We start from the raw sequence: 10,064 nt of genomic DNA, 5'->3' as shown, positions 1-10,064 counted from the left end.
AATAACAACAATCACAGGACAAAACAAAACAAGTTTGAGATATTACAGTATGACAGTTATTTACCTCAAATCTACGTCATTAATGATAAAGAGCATAATTGTGGAAAATAAAATGTGATGAGATCATTCAAGATTGGAATGGATCTTGGCCTCCCTTCTAGCTTTAGGTCTATATTTCTCCTACATAAGATTCTTCAATGAATAATCTGCATTTGCTCTCTCTCTCTCTTTCTTACTGCCTATTTATTTCTCAACTTATAATTTATTGTTATGACTATTACTCTATTGACACTGGTATTTAACATGTCCTAATCATTTTTATAACATCAAATTTTAATAGTTTTAAGACTTTACCTTGCCTACTTTTATCATTGGGCATTTTGTTGTCATTTTGTTCTTCAAACTCTCCCTTCCTTCTCTTCTAGTTCTCTTGATACTTACTCATTTGATATTTTCTGATCACTCAGAATCCTTTCCAGGATCCTCTTACTCTTCTGTTAACATATAGTTTTAGTTTATGTTCTTTCCTCACATGTTTTCCATTCTCATTTTATACATTCTCTGTGGATAATTCCATGTACTCTCATCATTTTAACTAACATCTCCAGACTGGATTCTCAAATGTACAATTAAATCCCATCATTTTCTAGAATTCCAGTTATAGATGCTGTTAATCCGACCTAATGTTCCAAACAAATCTCCAGACTATAGTATCTTTAATATTGACCTCAGAGTTACATTTCCTGATGGACTACCCTACTTCATCAGCAATTCCACCATTCACATAGGCACCCAACTAGAAACCTTGAATTTGTCATAGATTCCTTTTCTATCCTGATCTTCACTCTCCCATATCCATTCATGCATAATTCATTGACTATCATTTAGAATATTTCACCAGTTCATTAGTTAATCAGTCTGACTCCAGTTTCATCTATTCAGATAGATTCTTTTTTATATTTATTTTTTTTAATTTTATTTTATTGTTTAAAGTAGTATTACAAATAGTAGTACAGTGGGGCCTTGACTTACAAGTGTCCCGACTAACGAGTTTTTTGAGATACCAGCTGTCTCTCCGCTGATTTTTTGCACTGAGTTGATAGAGTAATTTGAGTTAACGAGCTCCTTAACGAGCTCGGTCTCGGAATGAATTAAACTCGTAAGTTAAGGCCCCACTGTACATAAGTCTCCTTTTTTTCCTCATTGATTCTTTACATGCCCTAAATTGCCTAATGCAATATTCCAGTGCTGTCATTTCTCTGCTTTATCCTTTGAATGGTCCCTCATAGCATGACTTATATTCTTCATCTTTATGGTTTCCCAAATGTTCCATGCTGTCTTGTACCTCTGAGCATTTGCTGTACATTCACTAGTAGGCACTCATTTTCTTTTTCTTCTGAAATAACTTTTTTTTGTCCTTTAAGGCTCAACATGATAATTGCCTATTTTATAGAAATTGTCCCTTAATTCAATACCCCCTTTTCCTACATCCAAATTGAATTTAATACCCTTCATTTGTTTCACTACAATTTTGGGAATTCCTCATCTAAAGCATTTATTACTCTGTAATAAAAGTGTGTATTTTTGTGCTTATCTCCACAATTGGATTTTAGGGCTTTACTGGCATTAGAGGTAATTCATAATTGTATCCTCCTCATCAAACACAATGATGATATTGACCTCAGAGTTACATTTCCTGATGGACTACCCTACTTCATCAGCAATTCCACCATTCACATAGGCACCCAACTAGAAACCTTGAATTTGTCATAGATTCCTTTTCTATCCTGATCTTCACTCTCCCATATCCATTCATGCATAATTCATTGACTATCATTTAGGATATTTCACCAGTTCATTAGTTAATCAGTCTGACTCCAGTTTCATCTATTCAGATAGATTTTTTAAATATTTATTTATTTTTTTAAATTTTATTTTATTGTTTCAAGTACAGTATTACAAATAGTAGTACATATGTCTCCTTTTTCCCCCCATTGATTCTTTACATGCCCTAAATTGCCTAATGCAATATTCCAGTGCTGTCATTTCTCTGCTTTATCCTTTGAATGGTCCCTCATAGCATGACTTATATTCTTCATCTTTATGGTTTCCCAAATGTTCCATGCTGTCTTGTACCTCTGAGCATTTGCTGTACATTCACTAGTAGGCACTCATTTTCTTTTTCTTCTGAAATAACTTTTTTTTGTCCTTTAAGGCTCAACATGATAATTGCCTATTTTATAGAAACTGTCCCTTAATTCAATACCCCCTTTTCCTACATCCAAATTGAATTTAATACCCTTCATTTGTTTCACTACAATTTTGGGAATTCCTCATCTACAGCATTTATTACTCTGTAATAAAAGTGTGTATCTTTGTGCTTGTCTCCACAATTGGATTTTAGGGTTTTACTGGCATTACAGGTAATTCATAATTGTATCCTCCTCATCAAACACAATGATGCATTATAGATATCTAATAAACGAGTGTTAACTTACATCAACTTGAATAGTTGTTTATGGATGAGTTACATATAAAAAAAACTTATAATATTCTATAACAATAATACATTCCAGATATTTACTTCTATCTCTCTCTTCCTTTCCCTTCCTCTCTGAAAACCAATAAAAGTATATTTAAAAACAAACAAACAAACAAAAACTATCAAATAGTACTATTTTAACCCTGTGAGTATTAGAAATTATTTCTCTCCTTCATGCAACCTAGTGTTAAGGTTATCTAGGAGTAAAAGTTGAAAATAGGAGGCCACCATTGCCTTCTCAACTGGGGCCATAATGAGGTCCACCAACTTATAATAGGTGATGGTCTCCTGGATATACCATTGAAACCTCACCAGTATCTCAATGCAACAATCATTAATGAATTCTACTTATGGTCTTTCCATAAACCCTTTCATTTTCTTTCATATTTAAATGTTTAGGTTGAACAATTCACTGATTGTTTATTTTACATGCTTTTTCATACCTTCCACTCAGATGAAACACTGAATCAACTAGAAAAACCATCTCAATGATTTGGCCCACACAACACTAAATATCTTCAACTTTCCAAAATCTTATTCATTCCTAACTGGGATTTGTTTGTGATTGTGTATTTAACCCAGTTTTCGAGGGTTCTCTTGAAGTGCTCAGTGAAAAACAAGGTATATTTTAAAATTAATATGATGAAGAATGTTGCAGATTATATTTACCCTTTAAAGATGTAAAAGGCTCATGAGGATATTAAATACTCTTTTAATAATTCACTATGTCCCACATATCTGTGGACTTTCCCACAACACAAGACCTATTTAGATAATGTTAAACAAGTATTTTGAAGAATGAACTGTGGTAAATACTGGTTAAAACTATTGCCTGTCCAGTTTGGCTTAATGGATAGAGTGTTGGCCTGCGGACTCAAGGGTCCCAGGTTCGATTCTAGTCAAGGGCACATGCCCAGGTTGCGGGCTCCGTCCCCAATAGGGGGTGTGCAGGAGGCAGCCGATCAATGATTCTCTCTCATCATTGATGTTTCTATCTCTCTCTTCCTTTCCCTTCCTCTCTGAAAATCAATAAAAAATATATTTAAAAACAAACAAAAAAACAAAACAAAAAAAAACTATTGAATAGTACTATTTTAACCCTGTGAGTATTGGAAATTATTTCTCTCCTTCATGCAACCTAGTGTCAAGGTTATCTAGGAGTAAAAGTTGAAAACAGGAGGCCATCATTGCCTTCTCAACTGGGGCCATAATGAGATTGTAATATGTTTTGTGTTTTGTTATATGGCTACCTGATCTACAAAAGTTAAACTCTCCTACATTCTCTTTATAATAAAGAATAGAAATAAGAAATTACTATTGTTAGAAATAAATACAAGAAGCAAATTTTTGGAACACTGAATAACTATTACTTAAACCAAAGAAAAACTAAAAACATGTTAAAAATGCTTTCCCTTCTTGCCTTAATTTCTTTGACTTGGTTTATTTTAACTATCCTTTTGTGCTTAACATAATTTGAAATAGACTTTTCTGTTTTCTTGCCCACAATTATGTCTTTATTTATCAAAATTTATTAGTGTAGAATAAGCTGAAAATATACTGGCTTTGGTTTAATGAGTGGACTATTACTATTCAGTTATAATCATAAATATCCCTTTTATTCTAAATTCATTTTATATATTCTACTAAATGCTGAAGAAAACATAATTTCTCCAATAACACATATGTCAAATAGAGTTCATGAATTCTACTTTAAGTAGAATTCTTTTCTCACCAACATCTTACAATAGATCTACACTAGCCAATATAAGAGAGATATAGCCATACTTAATCTCTTGGTCACAAAAACTGACTGAAAGATTAAACATTTGTTTCAGTGTTATTTTATTCTATAAATGACTCCCACCTTTTAAATATAGACACCTTAAAAGTAGGAGAACTGTATGGTTTAAATTAATTTCATTTTTATTTAATTTTAAAGAAAAATAGATAATAATTTGAAATTTGTCATCTTATAACTTGTAAATAGATACTGGAAGATTTTATTTCTAAAAGGTTCTAGTATATATGTGAGTTCCATAAGTCCTAATAAATAACTCAAAGTAACTGGATTATCCTATATGCTAAAACAGAAGCAACCCGAGTAATTAATGCAATTCTCACATTATGTATCTTCTGAAATTATAAATGAGCGAAAGTAAGTGTAAATTTTTGCAAAAGTCATAAACCATGCTAAAATAACAATTTATAATTTGTACTTTATATTATAAGTCCCTATTAGCTTAATCAATAGTTAAATTACATAGGAAAGCATTTGGTGCCCAAAGAATTGGTGTTGTGAAGTCAGATAAACCAGAGCATAATTCACTTACCCAGGAAAATGAAGACTAGCATGCTGGACGACTTGGGCTGTTCACCTGGAAGAAAGGCAGATGTACCTTCTCCAACCATCTTCTTAACAACAACTGTCCAGAATAAGCCCTCAGCCCCTGCTCTTGCTTCCTAAAGGCATTACAGATTCAGACAAGTCATGTACCTAGGTCACCACTTCCTCACCGATCTTTTCTGAGCTGTGAACTTTCCTTATTACGTCCAAATTCAATTATTTTGTTTTGAGTGTACTGATCTCAGATATTACTCTTCCAAGAAAGCCCACAAGCCAGATACTAAGAAATGATGCATACTCTGCACATTCATGGAAAGTGTTTTTTTTCCCTACAACTAGAATATGAAATTGTGTAAAAGACTGCCAACTATAACCCAACATTTTCCTAAACACTTGAGCATGCTCAGTTTCCACTTGCTTAATTAGTCTCATTAAGGCAATTTTATGTTATTTGAGAAGATTAAAAGGAAAAAAAGCATCAAAGCAGCTCAGAAAAAATGCCTGGGGAATTCAAGATCCACTAGTATCAAACTGGTGTACTTCATCCTCCCAAATAGGAAATGCTCTCTCCATGTGCCACAACCCCCGTATGCTTAAAGGTTCAGTATGCTTCAGCTACAGTTCCTCAAAGCTTCCAATGCAGTGACAGTGTAAGAAACCACTTCTCACCACAATGCAGAAATCCTCCTTCAATGGAAATGGAAATAGATATGTGCTATTCTATGTGCTATTCCTCCACATGTGCTCATCACTTGACAACTATTTTCCTCCTGGCATCAATGGGAGGCATTGCTATTGTCTAAATAAATGTGTCCCCTAAAATTCATATGTTGAAATCCTAAACCCCAAAGGTGAGGAGGGGTGAGGAGGCAGAGAGGTTGCAGATGCTTGTGAGTGTGAAACCCCCATGAATTGAATTATTGCCTTAAGAAGGAGGCTCTAGAGAGATCCCTTGTTCCTTCCACCTTGTGGGGACATAGCAAGAAGTGCCAGCAATGAACCAGGAAGAACACTCTCATGAAAATGTGACAGTGGAGGTGCCTTGACATTGGACTTCAGTTTCCAGAACCATGAGAAATAAATTTCCATTGTTTTATAAGCCTCCTAGTTTGTAATATTTTGTTATAGCAAAAATGCAAAGTCTGGACTAGAAAGCATTATTTACTTCATTGTACTTTTAAAAAATTGATTTCAGAGAGGAAGGGAGAGGGAGAGAGAGAGCCAGAAACATCAATAATGAGAGAGAATCATTGATTGGCCGCCTCCTGCAAGCCCCATACTGGGAATCAAGCCCAAAACCTGGCCCTGTGCTCTGATTGGGAATCAAACCATGACCTCTTGGTTCATAGGTTGACACTCAACCACTGAGCCATGTCGGTCAGGCTCATTGTACTTTGTGTTCTTCCTCACAAGAACCCAGAACACATCATCTCCCTTGGGGCATCATGAGGCTTCCACTTTTAACCCTCCCCCCACACACACACCCCAAGACCTTTCTGTAATGGATGCTTAGAAATATAAATGTCACTTTGAATTAGAAAAAGATAGGTTTAGATAATCAACTATTGATATAGGAAAGAAGCATTTTTGTTTACACAGTTATAAAATGAGAGAGTTGTTGATTGCAATTGTCCATGTTTATTTTATACTAAGAGAGAAGCTATATTTTGTTTTAAGAATGCATAATGAAAAAACAAGACTCTGGAGTCCAAAAAACCAAAATAGTAACACTGCTTTTCCTCTATAAATGTAGGAAGTTATATATATTTATTCCTCTGTAATAATGGGCTAATTGTATTCATGGTGCTATAAATATTAAGTATATAGATCAGATTTACTGTATATCACAGAGATCAACAAATGCCATTTATATTTCACCCATGGACTTAATTATTACTTAATACAATAATTATACTGTCATAAAATTAATCAAATGTTTCCTTTGTAAAGGTACAGAGTCACTAAGCTTGTATTATAATTTTACCAAGATAATTGTTCTTTTATATAGAAGCCAACTAAAAATGCCTTAAGCTAGAGAGGGCTTTGGTGGCTCCCATTCATGGGGGCAAGGAGAGACCCAAAAGAAGCAGGCCACTCCGGACTGGCAGGTGACAGGGTTACTATGCAAGGGAACTGACCTGTGATGTGGGTTGTCTTAGGTGATGGAAAGATTAGTAGATCTCTGCAACCATCTGCCAGATTCTTCAAAGTTTATACCGAAGCTTTACTGGGTTCAGCCACATATTCAGCCCATATGGGCTCAACAACACATTATTTTCTCAGGGTTGTGTCCATGAAACAGCTTCCACTGTGGGAACAGTGAACAGGACAAACATTCCAAGGACAGGGGAGGGGGTGAGGAGCCTCCAATTGCTGAGTCCAACTTGAGGGTCAACAGGCAGTCACGTCCTCTTCTTGACCTCCTCCAACAGGCTCCATAGCTGAAGAGTCCAGGTGTAGAATGGACTTCAGGCATGTTTTAAACCTTGTCTTTTGGGTCTGAGGGTTTTCCCCCTCCTGTCTCTGAGCACTTTCTTCTGTGTCAGCTTCATTCTCAGGCAGTTTCTTTTCTTCCTTTGGAAGGTAGTTGTCAAGCCCTGGGTATGCGCCTTTCTCTCTTAGAAGCCAGAGTAAGAAATGTGACTCTTTTCCTATTAAAATTCCAGAATTGAGTCACCTGAGTTCTACATGTGTCCCATGCCCATCCATTGAAACTGATCCCAGTTGGTGCCCAGCATCACAGACTTAGGTAGAGTTTGACCCTGCTCAATCCACAGGTGCCCATGGTGGGAGAAGAGTGCATCACCAAGGAAAATTATTGTATTCAAAGAAGCATGTGAACGGATCCTGGGAGGAGAAAAAAATATACTCAGTAAAGCATCTAAAAAAGGGTGAATTTATGTAGGGCTACCACAAGCAAAATAAGCTGATGAAACAAAAGAAAAGAATATTAAAACACAGTTTCCTGTTCAAGGAGGTGATATAGTTATGACTTTCTTGAGTACAGTGATACGCAGAACCTGAACTTATGACACTGGGTGAAAGAGGCTAATCATTGCAAATAGGTACAGCTGCTGAGGTCTATCACTGACAGGTGTAGAAAGTATCTGTGCTCTTATAGCTGCTTATCCCAAAACAATAATTATTAGCTGTGTCACCATCTAAATCAAGAAATTTTTAGCATTTCAGTGTGCCATCTGCACCCTTTCTCTCTATATATTTTTGCTAGTATCCTTTTTATTTTATTCAAATTATCCATATACATATTCCAGAACATGTTTTTCCTTAAATTTCATTTTTTTGTTTTAACTTTTAATGTTTTTCTTTATTGCTGAAAGTGTTACATATGTCCCCTCTTTTACCCCATTGACCTCGTCCAGCCCACTTCCACCTCCCGATCCCAGGCCTTCACCACCATATTGTTTATATCTATGGGTTATGTATATATGCATATAAGTTCATTGGTTGATCTCTCTCCACCCACAAACCCTCCCCTGCTTTCCCACTGAGGTTCAACACTCTGTTTGTTGCTTCCATGTCTCTGGGTCTATTTTTGTTCATCAGTTTATTTTGTTCATTAGATTCCACAAATGAGTGAGATCATGTGATACCTATCTTTCTCTAACTGGCCTACTCATTAGATTCCACAAATGAGTGAGATCATGTGATACTATCTTTCTCTAACTGGCCTATTTCTCTTAGCATAATGCTCTCTAAATCCTTTCTCTATATTTTTATGACTATTTTTAACGTACAATTTTTAAGAGGATTATGAAAAAGATTAACCATATTAAAATATATTTATCAAATAAATTTCCAGGAAAGAAATATATATGGTACTTTATCACAGGAGTAAATATCAAGATCCAGGTGGGACTAAATAATACTGTAATTTCACTATAGTGATTGATGACCATAAATGCTAATTTGAGATAATTTCCACAAATTCAGTGTCATAAAAATATCTGTAATTTCTATTGGTGACAATGACAGCACAAGATGTACTGAATTTCAATTGTAGTTTAGTAAAAATAGAATACAATTTTGCTACAGGCAAATGTACAGAAACCCCAAATTAATAAACCTTATTCTAACATTAACAAAAAGAGTAATTTCAACTCGATTACTTACTCAAATGAAAACCAGCCATTGAAATAGAACATTTTAGAGGTGAGAGGAAACGATAAAATCTTGTGTTCCAATAGTTTACAATGATCATCAGTGTGAGATTTGTTAAATATATCTATGTTTTGAATAGCATGCAACTAATTAATGAATAAAAGAGAAAAACAGAGTTGATTTGGCTGAAATCTATGTAAGAAGCCCAACCTCTGTTCATTGGCTTTGCCATCACCATCCACAGCTACCATTGAGGCATCCACGGTTTCCAGAACTCCTATTCAAAATTCACTGATCTCATTTGATTGTTCTAATTTTTTCACATAAAGAATCCATTCTCATAACAGATAAGTGAAATGCACAAGACCTTATACCTTGTCACTGGGCAAAAGACACTAGGGTTTTTATTCAACAAATGTTTACTAAAAGCCTGCCATACCCAAGCCTCTGTGTAAAAATGAGGAATGGTCCCTTGTTTCACAGATCAGATGAAACTACACGTTAAGAAAGAAAAAAAAATTGTTGAAAAATGAAAGCAATAGTCAATCAGTAAAACACCTATTCCTAGAAGACATTTTCTTTTGGAATGAACACAAGAAAACTACTTTGGTGACAACAACAGCAATTCCTCTCCAACTATCCCTGCATTGATACTGTATTCTATATCCAACTACTTAAAATTCCATAAGACACTCACTCATCTGGAGGAGAGAAATAAAATTTAATCAGCCTCAAATTTAGAGTCAAACTAAAATTGACAGCTCTAGGAAGAAAAAATATATATACTAGAGGGCCTGTGCAGCCCAGCCTGCACCCTCTCCAATCTGGGACCCCTCGGGGCATGTCCGACTGCCGATCCTGGGGATCCGGCCTAAACCAGCAGTCAGACATCCCTCTCACAATCCTGGACCACTGGCTCCTAATCGCTCACCTGCCTGCCTGCCTGGTTGCCTCTAACTGCCCGCCCCCCCACTGGCCTGATCACCCCTCACTGCCTCTGCATGACAGCCTGATTGCCCCTAACTGCCCTCCCCCGCTGGCCTGGTAGCCCCCAACTCC

Source organism: Myotis brandtii, unplaced genomic scaffold, assembly GCF_000412655.1.
Source record: "Myotis brandtii unplaced genomic scaffold, ASM41265v1 scaffold176, whole genome shotgun sequence".
NCBI classification, from domain to species: Eukaryota; Metazoa; Chordata; class Mammalia; order Chiroptera; family Vespertilionidae; genus Myotis; species Myotis brandtii.
This window is presented reverse-complemented; position numbering follows the sequence as displayed.